The sequence below is a fragment of the Corvus cornix genome, chromosome 15, assembly GCF_000738735.6.
Source record: "Corvus cornix cornix isolate S_Up_H32 chromosome 15, ASM73873v5, whole genome shotgun sequence".
In the NCBI taxonomy this organism is placed as follows: Eukaryota; Metazoa; Chordata; class Aves; order Passeriformes; family Corvidae; genus Corvus; species Corvus cornix.
The window spans coordinates 8,538,609-8,552,150 of NC_046345.1; the positions used below are offsets into that span (position 1 = coordinate 8,538,609).

At 42.5% G+C, this 13,542-nt stretch overlaps 1 protein-coding gene across 5 annotated transcripts in view; it reads left to right on the plus strand.

Annotated features, from left to right (window-relative positions):
- HIC2 (HIC ZBTB transcriptional repressor 2) overlaps nt 1-13,542 on the plus strand; it is a 32,460-nt gene that overhangs the window by 15,585 nt on the left and 3,333 nt on the right. The window contains exons 2-4 of one of the 5 annotated variants that reach the window (XM_019285249.2): nt 7,829-7,972; nt 8,276-8,296; nt 9,403-9,535. The exons of 1 other annotated variant lie outside the window; for it this stretch is intronic. The gene's annotated coding sequence lies outside the window, so the exon portion shown is untranslated. The remainder of the gene's footprint in view (nt 1-7,828; nt 7,973-8,275; nt 8,297-9,402; nt 9,536-13,542) is intronic. 3 more of the 5 variants (XM_010398169.3, XM_019285250.2, XM_019285247.2) reach the window with 3 other exon arrangements.

Genomic DNA, 13,542 nt, shown 5'->3' on the forward strand with positions numbered 1-13,542 from the left:
GGTTGTTTTTATCAGGCTCTTCTCTTCCTAATTGCCCTCCAACAAACCCTTGCACAGATTTTTAGATTCCTCACTGAATCCTTTAAATAATATGATAATAAATAATCTCCCTTCTAATACAACTTTTGTTTTGAAACTCACCAAACCTGACAACTCTATTTGGTTTGCTGGCTTAAGAATCACAGGGAAAATATAAGTGGAAACCCTGGGTCAAGACTCTGGACTCTGACTATCACTAGAGAAAGAAAAAATGATGTGTAACAGTGCTTTCATGACCTCTCCTCTGTTTTTAGAAACATGAAAAATTTTATCGGGCTATTGCAAATGTTAGAAAGTTGTATAAAAATTAGAACATAATGAAGACAAATTTTAAAGTGGTGTCTGCTGCAGGTCTTGGGTGTGTTCTCTGAATTGCCTTCTGCTTAGAGAGCAGCTGAAAAATCCAAGACCTTTTCCAACATGTCAAAACCAACTTTTTAAAAGGATTCAGTAGCTGTGCCAAAGCACCTTGCCTATTTGTAAGCAAATGCATAGGGTTGGGACTGTCTCTGCTGGGGCCAGCATTCACACATGCAGCTGGCTCTATTAAATCAATTTGATGAATTGCTATATACCTTCTAATTTTTCAACAGGCAAGTCCCTGCTATTTCTTGCCTGCACAAGATTAAACGGGCTTTTACATTACATGCCCTGTTATAAGACTTTGATTGTCTGGAGTAGGTCTGGGTGTGTAATGACTGCTCCTGGAAGGGTTTGGGGATTTGGGATTACTGTCAGGCTTCTTACACGAGGTTGCAGAGAAAGCAGGTGTGTGAAAGCCATGTTAGCATCTGTGATGGAGGATACCTTGTGATACGAAGGATGCCACCTATGCGACTTATTCAGGTTCTTTACAGGTGTTGACTTCTATGGTTTGGGATTTTGAGATGGTTTTCCTGCTGTTAAAATGTATTCTCTGAGTGAAGTGCCTGCCAAGAAAATGCCTGGAGAAGGGACTAGATTAACCCAAGGTGGACTGACTTGGTGGGTCAGAGAAAGCTGGATGGCATCAGAACATCCCTATGGCTGGTGAGGCACGAGCCTCAGGATGTGTGTGTTTCTGAGCACCTGCACTGTGGTGTAACAATGCCACAATTTATTCAGCCCTTCTCTATGAAGAACTGCATAGGGCTGAATAATGTGCAGCCAGGGGCTGAAAGCAGCTGGATACTAGATACAGGTGTTTGGGAATGCACACTGCCAATAGAGAGGCTTTAGTCCAAAAGTATCCTGAGAGTGGTTTCTGCATCCTCTGGGCATCTCAATGCTGTTATATCAGTGGGCTCTGCTGGAAGTGGTAAGGATGGAAGAATTTTACTTTTTTCCTTCCACTCTGAGCTGTGGTATCAATGTTTGTTACAGCTGTGAGCAAAGTTTGTATGTGTATTACTCCATGGGCCATATTCTCATCCTATTTATGTAGGTATAGAACTGCTGTGTTGTTTCATCTGCGTTAGGGAAGTTCCAGCCTCTCTAGCTGTTTTTAGGTTTTCGTTCTGCTTGGCTTTTTGGTTTGTGGTTGTTTTTTTTTTGTTTTTTTTTTCCTTTAGCTGCTTTCCTTGCTGAGAGGGGAGAGCTCCATGGGAAGTGATCCAGCAAACTTTTAAAATAGCCTTTTAGTGTGGGTTTGGTTTTGGTTTTGTTTTTTTTTTTTTAACTCTTGCTCAAACTTTTAAATATGTGAATTGTCTCTGTGAATTCTGAGTGCCTCTGAAACCTGCCAGCCAAGCCTAAATCTTGCAGGAGGTGTGGCCACATTTGTGTTCCTCAGAGCTCTCTGGCACAGACACCTGGTACACCTGTGTCTCCTGCTAGTTTCAGTACTGTCATAACTTCACCCCTTATGCCTGTTTCTCTGGTACCTCCTGTTTTTCCCAAGGTTATCTTCTAAAAATAGAATCTGTTACAGATTTTCACTCCCCCACACCCATCTTGAGGACAATAATTACCAATGAGATGGTTTTAATAATGCTGAAATAAGGAGGGTGATGCATTCTGCTCTGATCTTTGAAGCATTTTTTTCTGGCAGGGAAAAAATGCACAAATTGCTTAGTAATTTCCTTAGGTGACAAATGTAAAGTGAGTAGCTTTTGAAATACTTAAGCTTGAGTATTTAAACATTTGATAAATCATGGGTTATCTAAAGAATAAAATGATAATGTTTTGGCACCAACAGAATTCCATGCAAAGGTCTCAATCTGAGTAGAAAATCTCTTTATTTTTCTTAATTTTTGTTAGACTGGTGGAGATAGCTGTGGTCTCTGTGGTGTTCACCTGTCCAGAAACCAAAGCCATGCTCAACCCAGGCGAGCAGAGATGCTTTGGATGATGCAGTTATCTGTCAGCAGGCAGAAATGAAAACATTAAGAGCATTCACAAGACAGAAAAAATTTCTCTAAAATAAAAAAAACCTGAATGAAGGCATGTAAGGGTTTGAGTAGATGATGCTGACTTTCCTGTCCTCTAAACTATGCCTGCAGTAGCCAGAGCTTATTGTTATATAAACCAAGAGAAATGAAAGAGAAGCTGTCTCTGTAGGCTACATGATGTAACTGGTGAGCAGCTGCTCCAATAGTAAGGTGCTCTGTGTGTGATAAGTGCCTACAGACAGAAATGCTGTGTAGAGGAATCATTGCTGGCACACTGACACATGCTGGCAAACTAGACTGTTTGGTGGAAGGATAAGAATATATACTGCAGCTCTTTAAAATCATGATCCCTCATGATCAAACATTACTTTCTCCACTGTGAGTATAAGCATAGCACATTTCCCAAATGATCTCTTAAAATAAAACCAGATTGGTGCATAAGAGTAGACCAAGTCAGCACAACCAGTGAATGTACAGTGCTACTGCCCAGGGCTCAGAATGAAATGGGAACAGTGGTGTTACTTCGGGTTTTACAGCCACCTCTGTGCTCAACTTTGACAATTATTTATTACCACTAATATTGCACTTTGTAAACTTATACAGTGCTTTATGAAGTAAGACATGTTTCCTATTTTAAAGATCTTATAATCTTGTGGGCTGATAAGGGGTGCAGATTATCCCTTGGATGTTCATAAATAGCATTAGCACTAAGAGTTTTATTAGCGCTGGGTCCTTTCAAGCCCGTGGCTCTTTCTTTTTCTTAACAACACTTCCCTAGTCAGGTGCTGAAATAAGGATTTCCACACCATGATGTTCCAGGCTGGAATAATGTGGGCATTCTTTGGTTTTGCAGGTAGTGAAAGAGCAAAACCCAAGCAGAGTCCCAGCACAGTGGCTGTTGCTCTGCATGGGTTTAATCCACAGCCTTTGCTCGCCTCTCTGAGACTACAAATCTGGAGTTTGGGGGATGGCAGCAGAGAGCAGGCTTGGGAGGTTTGTGTGTGTGTGTGTGCTTGCGCGTGTTTTAAATAAACAAACAATGCAACAGCAACTTCAACAAATTGTGAGTGGTGCTAATTTGTTATAGTGCTGTCTTGCCTTCTGGCAGTGTTGATTTAGGAGAAGCTGAGCAGACTGGAACGGATGTGGGGAGCTGCCGGTTCTCTTGCTCTGGGATGTGTATATGGTTCAGTATAAAATGCTTTTAAGGGTCCTGTCCTGAGAAGCTTTCAGATTACAGGGTAAAGCATATACATAGGCTGTCAATCCCCTTTTCAGAACCAAATCTTAGGCAAAAGTACCTTCCCCTCTTGCCTTGTTCCACCCCTTCTACTTTTTTAAAATGAAGAGAAGTTTTAAGTCTTAATTCATGACAAAAGCCTATAATTTGTGTACTTTGAGGACTGCCAGGAAATCCTTGACCTTGACAAGAATAGTTTGTGGGGAAGGAAAGGAGGAAGATCCTGTGCTTTGGATTGTAGCAAAGTTTTCAACACCCCATGACCTTGTTGGGCTGCCTTTCATAACGTGCCTGGGTCTGTAATCCCCCAAGCTGAGAAGCTGTCTATCAGGGAGGGCTGGCCAAACATGCCCGAGGTATCTGCAGCCCTGGACCACTGCTGTGCAGGGCTGCAGGATAAAGCTGGCAGGATGGGAGCCTTGCTGGGAAGAGGTGGATTTTGAAAACACATAGAGTGACCTCCTTGCAGGCTGTGAGATGAGTTTAAATAATGCTTGAAGTCTCAAGTGAAGAAGATAGAGGAATAAAACAGTCAAAATAATAAGTAAGGGTTGAGGAAAAGCAGCCGAAGAAATGAAGAATTCAGAAAGTGAGTAAACTCTGCTTTCCCTTTAGGTTATCTTCAGCTTGGAGAGATTTGGATGCTACACAGACAGTTTGCAAAACTTTGAGTCTGTTAGGCCTTCTGCTTTTACAAGCAATAATGACTTTCTGGCCTATTCTCATTTGCCAGGCTCAGATGTGCTGAGACTTCTTGGTGGCTGCAAAGAACCAAATACAAAGGGTTCAGGGTGATCAGTTAAGCATCTGATTTGGAGGCAGTACAGTCTTAATACTGCCAGGACCAACTCTTACAGTGGTTTGTTTGAAAGACTTCACCAAAGTGAAACTTAAAACCAAAGATTTCTTTGCTAAGTACAGGGCTGAGTATATGGTCAGTTTTTGGGGAAAAGCAAAGAAAAATATGTGGATAAAGTGCTAAAAGTGCTGTATTTAAGGCATCATTTATATTAAGAACCGTTGCTGCATCTATAGATATGGGTAAAGGGAATGAGATTTTTTCTTATTGGAAAAAAACAAGACACCAATGCTTGTTTTGTGCTCACTGGTATCTGGTATATGGTGAGAGAGGTGACATTTTGGTCCAAGACAGTTATTATACCCCTCAGCATGGAAACTTGGTGTTAACTATTGCAAGCTCATGATATTAGCAGTATTACGTATGCAGATGCTCCTGTGGAGACTGCTTCTCTCTGCAGAAACGTTTGCTGAGTCCACACCAGAAATAAAAATAAACAGGCCGATTGGGAGGATCTTTATCAAACTTGCTCCCATTTTTCCTAGTACTCTGAGGCTTTGTTTGCTCTAACAAAACATGTAACTAAGGAGTCTGAGTCACAGTCACTAGTTCCAGCTGCCTGCCTCATCCCTGTCCTGGAGATCCCTCCCCAGTTGCAGGGATAGTTGAAAGGGTCATGCATTTGCTCCAGTATTACTGCATTTCACAACCTTCGATCAGCTTGTACCTGTGCTGACTCAGAGCCCTAAAGCAGTGCTGCAGCTGGGAGTGTCCTGTAGGACAGTCTTGGTTGGAAGAGGGTCATGACATTCCTCCTTCTCCACAGTGCTGGGTGTGCTCCTGCCCTCACAGTGATGCTCAGCATGAGGTTGCCACCCATGCACCCCCTGCCAAGTGGCCTACCTTACTGAAGGACAGGGCCCAAGCCTGACACTCTCTAGGATTAGCCGGGAGGTAGCAACAAGCCTTTACTCATGTCCTAAATTCTTGCATTGTAAAGGGAGACTTCTGTACAGGCTCAAAGATAGCTGGGAAACAGAAATTTTGCATACCAAAGGGGCCTTTGAGCTACGTCATTCGATATGTTGTTATTTTCATGCAATAGGGAGTAAATAAATGAATTAAATGAGATTAGCGTTGGACATTGGAGCTGCCTTTACTAATTGCAGTGCAGGTACAACTGAAACTGAGCTTGCTCAGCTGTAGGAACAGCACAAGAGCCCAGAGTCTACTGCTGGTCACTAAGTGGTCACGAGCTTCTGAAGCTTTGTTTTGTGCCACTGCTCTGTTCCTGAGATCAACTGTGCTCTGCAGATATGCAGGAATTTTTAGTGCCTGACTCTGGCTGACAAGATCTGCATCATCCATGCCTCTCCTCTTCTCCTCCCAGTAGAGGTTTGGGTAGTCCTAGGTTCCTACATGTCAGCAGTGACAATAAATGTATAATATACAAGCACTCTGCTTAGGAATTGGCAAGAAGCTTCATTTCTGACTGCAGTGGGATATTTTAACAGTAGGAAACACCTTTGGTTGAAGCAGTTCTCTGCTAAACTGCCCTAGAGGGGAAATACGACTATGGAGAAGAGCTCTTGCTTCACAGCAGCAAGAAGGAAATTGATGTAATGTGGGTGTAAAATCCTTGTGTTTGAGCTGCTGTTCAAGAAATACCTTTATGCAGCATTCAGCCTATGTTAAACTGAATATTGTTGGTACTGCTGAGGGTTTTGCAGAGTTGTGAGGCTGGGAGATGCAGCCAGAGTTCAGGTTGCTCCAGTGCAGTGCAGAGCGTGATCTTCTGGAGAGGGGGGAGCTCCAAATTCCTGGGGCTCTGGCCCATTATGCTTCAAGTTGTGTGATAGTTAAATGTGGCTTGGCCTGTTCATGCTGGCAGTGGTCTGTTCAGACTAGTTCAGCAAATGCTCTTGGCTCAGCACAGCCCAGGTCAGTAGGCAAACAGTTGCTTACATTTCACTTCTTCATTGTATTGACAAGATTTAAAAATCTTCAGCCTACAGCAGTCAAAACAGGGTGATCTGAATACAAAAGACCTATTAGTTCAGTGTGAAAGGGATTTAGTTACAGAGTCATGGGGATAAGTATGCAGGTGGGAATGATGGGAACACTGTCCTGGGCCTGAGCCCAGCAGATGTTCAGGAAGAATGAACTATCTCGCTATACTCTGTCCTTCTCACGACAACCTGTTCCATTTCTCAGGCCTGTGTCCTCCTTTACGCTCTCTCATTCAACGACATTAAGTATTATAGGTCTTTTTCATTTGGCGTTTTATCTTTTAAGGTTGATAATCAATACTATTCTCACTTTTTAAATGTAAGATTTCTATCTCCAGAAACACAGCTGGAGACATGCAGCCATCAATGTGATAAGAGCTATGCACGTTTCACTTCACCACGAGGGTCTAAAAACCTATGTTAAATCTCTGCCAGGCTGCAGGCTTATTTCAGTACTGGCTTTTGGTGGGTTTGGGCTTTTTGTTTGTTTGTTTTCACTGGGACAGCATCACCACTTGTAGAGAGTACATCTTGTGTAGCATCTACCCTGAGACTGTCCTCCATGATAATCCTGCTGGAGCTGATTAGAGGAACTCTGTGGGAAGGATATGCACTGCAGAGGATACAATCAGCTTGCCAAACCTAGGGTACCTGTGATATGTGCCTTTCCTTGACATGGAAAAGATGGCAGTGCTTTTTCCTTTTGGGCAGGGGAGGGTGGAATTATAGATCTTAAGTTTTGCGACGCTCATACAAGCTGCAGTTCACCATGAATCAACTTGATCTCCAGTCTCCAAGAATGGAGATTAAATTATCAGTGAAGCATCATTATAAATAGGAGAAGGTATACAGTATCTTCTCACACCTTGCACCAAAGTATCCAGCCTGGCTCAATGCCATAACATCTCTAGAAGATATTTTCAAAGGCTTGGGAAGTGGGACAGGGGACAACACAGAGCATCAGCTTCAAAGAGTTTCTTCTGCTGCCTGTACCGTGTTGGGAATGAGACCATGAAGCTCTGGCACCAGGCTGTTCTTGTTGTAGTGGCATTTCTAAATGGTGGTGATATTTCATTGCCTGAATTTCTGGGCAGAAGGACGCTGGTGCAGACATCCTGGGATCTGCTGGTTTTGGATACAGGTGGACTGGTTCCCCTGAAGCTCAGTGCCATTGAGAGTCATGAATGTAAGTGGCCAGGGAGCATCAGTAAGAAACTTGCAGAGTCCTTCTGTTCTGCTTCCATCGCAGTTCAGCAGTTGTGGGGAGATGGGTGGAGGGGAGGTTGTTCTAGCAGTTACATATTTAAGGCAGGTGGCTGTTTTAAAATGTACGTTTCAATTTTGATTGCAGTATTTTAATTGCATTTAACAGCGTCCCTGCTGGTTCTCCATTCTGCATCCGTGCAGCCACGTTCTATTGATGGCCTGTTGTGATTTCAATGGAACATCATGGGATGTACCTGGCACGTCGGGCAGCACTGGATGGAGGTGCCTTTAGCCCAATGTACCTGGCATGGTAAGCGGCAACCAAGTGGTTAATCTGCATTCTACTGCTCGTAGTTTCAGCTTGAATAGCAAGGTGTTTCTGCTTTGCTGCAGCCTTGCACTGACTGGAAATCACTTTGCTCTCCTGATTTTAGTGCTTTCATGCACACAGGACCCCTACCCTTTTCACCCATGGAGATTCTCCTTCCCTGGGAAGTTTGCCATGCAGTAGAGAAGGGCCTAGTCATGTCAGGCTCTCCTTGTTATTCTAGAACATGAGAGAAGGGACTGGGAAATCATCTCATTCTTTTTTTTTCTCTCCTTTTTGGGCCAGGAGCTGGTAGCAGTTGAGCAGGTATTGTCCACGTCCCAAATATCCAAACGTTGCCGCACAGAGGTACCAGACAGGTGCTCGTGTCCTTGAGCAGAGCTGTGCCGTTTCTGCGGGAGTCCTGCAAGAGCTGCCTCAGGGAGCCGGGAGGGCAGTTCTGCCTGGCACTAATTGGAATGTAACAAACTAAACAAGGGCCACTTTCAGTTTGCTGATGTGGTATCCTCTGCAAAATGATCCTCCATTTTCCTTCTCTGTTCCATGCCCACACCTGCAAAATCAGCTGCACATCCTGCTCTGTCCTGCATGTTTTCTCTCCCTCCCCCAGCTCGGCAGACCTCTGCCCGAGTAACTTCACATGTTGGTTGTAGCTATTTTAAAGTGCTAAATATCTGTGTGAGAAAAACAAGGGTGCTGCATCCTGTTTTCTGCTTGAGCCTTCTTCACAGAGCTTTTGCTGCTCCACTGCCAATGATGAAAGTGCATGTTTGTGCCTCAGCTTCTGAATTCTGCTGTCTGACTGCTCCCAGGGGCTGGGGATAGGGAATCATTTGGACTAACACAGTTCCAGCACTTCTCCTCACTCTTCTGCTGTTCTAGAATGTGAATACCTTTAAAGGTCATGGGCTAATGACCTACCAAGTGCAACTCCTGGGGGCAGGTTAGTGGCTGTGAACCACCCACTACACTGACACCTCTTAGGGTCCTGGTTCTGTTGGGATGTGGGGAAAGGAAGATAGATGAGCCAGTGAGGAACAGGAAAGCTCTCTTCCCAGTGGGGTCCTTAAGTGCTCAAAAAAAGTTGGTTCATCTGAAACTGAAGGGTGCCGAAGTCACCTGTTTCAGTTTCACTCAGTTCCAGTAGCAGCTGGACACAGCATTTTTAATGTCATAAATTGGTGGGAGAGAGCAATGTAGGAAACAGTGGATTTTATTTTTTCTTGTTCTTCCCCATGCTCACTGCTGCAGTGTCTGCTCAGTGCAGCACAACTGCTTGGGAAGGTGGAGAAATAAGTAAACAGGCCACTGCCTTTTCCTGGGTCTATCATAACGTATACAGTAGGCTGATGTTTTAACAGCATCTAATTTGATACATCACATCTAATCTGTTTGTTGATTTTTATCTGCAGTACTGTTAGCTCACTGTTCAGGTGCTCGGTGTCTAGCCTTCTCATCCAGCCACAAATCCTCTACGTGAAATGAGTGATTCCTTAAATCTGTTTTTGATTGATTCTTTGCTTCACTGGTGTTGCTTCTTAAAAGGTAAACAATATTCATGTGCTGCAATCTATAACTCAGAGATGAAATCAAATAGCATCTCCTGCCAGAGGTTGCTAAGATAACACATTTAGCATTCATTCAGCAATTACTTTTAGGAAGAGATTTAGTGATATTAAAGAGAATCAAACGGGCAGTGAATATGTAGATTTTATACTGTTGAAAGGGGTGAAGGGATTTCTCTTCTCCTCTGTTTAGCAATTTCATTTTCTGTGATGTCCAGAGTCTTTGTGCAAATTGAGAGAAAATGAATTTTTTCCTGCTGTGTAGTGAGAGCAGCACAGCTCCAGAAGCAGCCTGTGTATTGTGCACTACCTTGCTGCCCATGGGGTCACAGTGTGCCCGGGCTGGGCACAGCAGCTCGCAGTTACCCAGCTCCTGGGGCAATATTGCTTATTAAGATGCTTTTGGCTCTTAGCTTGTGAAGCTTTGTTTGATGTGTGGCATCTGCTTGCAGCATTACTGTATTCTGTGATTTGTGCTCTGTACTTCTCATGTCTTTGCATGTGCTGTGTCTCAGTGTCATGGATATGGTGGAGGTAGTGGAGAGCCTTAGTCCTGTTTCATTCCCTCCTTGCATGGGAGTATTTGAGCAGGTTCACTGCTCTGAAAAATGTGTGTCTTGAATATGGGGTAACCAACCTGAATCTGGGAAAAGACCATCACTGCTGCTATTTGTCCAGAGCTTTCTGTAATTCTCTTTTAAATGCAAAGGGGTGAAATTTTGCACACCACATTTAATGAGTAAAGACTGTGGCCCCAGTGATACATCTATGTATTCTTGAGGTTTGGGGTTTGGGTTTTTTACTAGAAATGCATCTGAGCCTTTTCTGAGCCAGGGCTCCTCTGGAGTATGTTTTTTCTGTTTGGTTTTTTTTTTTTTTTTTTTTTTCAGAAAACAGAAAAGGAAGGGTTGTTAAAAATGATACCGAAATACAAGAAGTAGAAACCCACTGTGATTTTTTAGGGCTTTGTGGGGGTCGTGGTGATGTTATTCAAATGTTCCGGTTTGTTAAGAGACACTCCCTGCAAACGCATGGATACCAAGACCTTTCTAAGGCTGCACCTGCTATTTGTTTGGGCAGATAACTTTTATACAGGATTTGAACTCATAGTTGTCCTTAGTCCCCTACTTTCAGTTAGAAGTGAGATCCTAGGAATGCCATAAGTTAAGGAATAACGCCTGCTTCTCTTTTGCTAACAACTTTTCCAACGCACCTTTCTTCCTCCACCTCTGAAACGCCTCACTGCCAAAGAGGGGTTTGTAACTGGCCACCTCTGGAAAATATCTGGACTGGATTTATTTTTGTTGAGGACTGCACAAGATACACAAGGCAGGTTGCCGTAAGACTTTTGTCAACAAAGGGACGTCAGTCAAAGGAGTGTTCTCTGAGTCATTCTCCTGTCCTGGTCAAAGCCCTTGGTGGGCAATTCTGACAAAATTTTAAACGCAGTGCTCTAAGCTTGGTGGAAGGTTTTGCTACCTTGATTCATTACATTCATTTTGTTGGGGTTGTTAAAGCCACGTTAGACTTCAGCTAACAAATTCAAATTTGATAGGCAATGTTACAGTGCTTACGCCTGACCACTGCTTTTAATTCTACTGAAGGTAATAGCCTACCTTATACATATGTCCTACTGAACATGGATAGTTCTGTAAGATTTGACATGAGGGATAAATAGAGGTAATTTAAACAACTTGTACTATGCTAGTTTTTATGCTGCAGACATACTGAAGTTTAATAATAACATTATCTTCCTCATGAAGGTCAGTAGCAGAATTATATTTATAACTCTGTTTCCAGGGCTTTCTCTGCAGGCTCATTACCTGGTTTCAATATCATTTAAGGCAGAAAGAAAAAAAGAAAGTAAAACAAAAAAAGTAAAACACTAAAAATATTCTGCGTTAATAGCTGTTGCAAGCCTTAAGGCTTAGAACAACTCATATACAGCAATTTCTAGACCTCTGCTGTAAGTGCCACATCAATGGGAAATAAGCCCACTTTTACTTCAGTAACATTTTATTATTATTATTACTATTACTACTACTACTATTACTACTACCACTACTACTACTTTGTTTAGGAAGAAAACATTGGCTGTACTGTTTCCCTTCCTTTCCTATATTTGTCCTTTATGGAACACTTAAAAATCATACCCAGGGATTTTGTGTGATACATGCATGGAAAAGCACCAGTATGTTTGTAGTGAAAGTGTAGCAGTAGGCTGTTTCTTGCTATCTTGAGCAGGATGCATTTATATAGAGAGATGCTGTTAAGTTGCAAGCCATGTTTTTGTCCTCCCCTATCGATGTATCTCAGTGACCCAGAAGTAAGGGCTCTTATTTGGCCTGGCTAGATAAAAGTGGGTATTTTGTGCCTCTGTGCTGCTGCTTCTTCCCCTTAATCAGCAATTCTGGAAGCAAGCCACTAGAACCAGACACGCTGCCTCCGTGCTGCAACTTTGTTGTAACTAATTACATCAAATCTTGGTTTTAAAGTGCTCAGCACTGCTCAGAGGAGGTAGTCTCTGTCCTGTCCCATTTTTCTGATTCTGCAGGGTGAGTTTCTATTACAGATATGCTATAGGTGGAATTAGCACCATGGAAAGCCTGTATTTCCTCCTTTTGGCTGCTGCCCTTCCTAAAGCCACTGAGCTCTGGGAACAACACCCATGTGCACCAAGGCATTGTGGTGAATCCACCGTCTTCTTGGGTTCCCATCCATTGCTGAAACAAAATCAAACAGAAAAGCGGAGCAGTCTTTTTAGCTGTTGGTCAGGGTGATGAGCCAGAGGGATCTGTGTGGATGCTAAATTAGGTGCTGCTGCACTGAAGAGCCACCACAAAATTCCAGTAAAAGCATAAGCAAGCATCAGGCTGACCAGCAAAACAAGTGAAGAGCTGTGTCCTGTGGACAAAGGGAGGCACCTGCTTGGCAGATCTGTTGGGAAAAGTACCAGGGTAGTCAGGCAACAGCGCTGGAGGAAATATTGCATTTGTTTACTTTTTGGTAGCTTTTTTTCATAAAGCAAAACTTTCCTGTTGTGCAGAAATGGATGATGTAAATTACCACCTTTCTGCCAAATGACATCTTTATCACCAAGTAGTAGGAATCAGGTTTGAGGGAAGCAATTTTTAATACTAGCAGCATCATTCCTTATTTCTTTTTGTTGTGTACCTGTATGTGGCACAGAGGGAAGATAATGCAGTCTAATGCTTCATCATTTGAACTCTGATGGGACACAGTGTGGTAGCGGGACTCACAAACAAAAAAATTACTCAATTAAGATTTTAAGAGAAAACTTAAGCTCTTCATTTCTCTGTATTTATGGCTTGCTTCTCCTTCGATAAGAGAAATGTTTCAGTAATATGATAAACTGGGAAAGGAAGAAAGGAAGTAGAAGGCTAAGTGGGGGTTATTGTAAATTTAGTACTTAATTCCTACTCTTGTACCTCAGAAACTATTTTAAATCAGCTTTAACAGATAAATGCAAATAGTAGTTGGCACTTTCAAACAAACACACACACAAAAAGAAAAACCAACAAGGAAAAATAAATTAAAATTAACCTTGGATTCCTGAATGCAGCCCCAGATTTAAATTTTGGTTTTTATGGATTGTAATATCTACCAAACATGCAACTGCAGTTAGTTCTGACATATCTCAAACTGGGTGTTTCCTACAGTCCATACTACTGGGAAGGCAAATATAAACATCTAAACTAAAATACATCATGACCACTGTTTGTGAAATGCATGAATTTTATATGGAGGTAACCACAATTTTCCTTTCTTTACAGTATTTCAGGATAGACTGTGACTTGAGATATGTTACTTGACTCCATTAGTTTAAACAAAATTCTTTCAAAGTTAAAGACAGAACAAAATTAACTTGAGAAAACTGTTTCAGATTTGTGAAGACATTTGGTGACATTTAGCTAGCTCAGCATCCTGAATTTCAGCCAGTTGAGGGTTGATTCTAACCCTTCATGT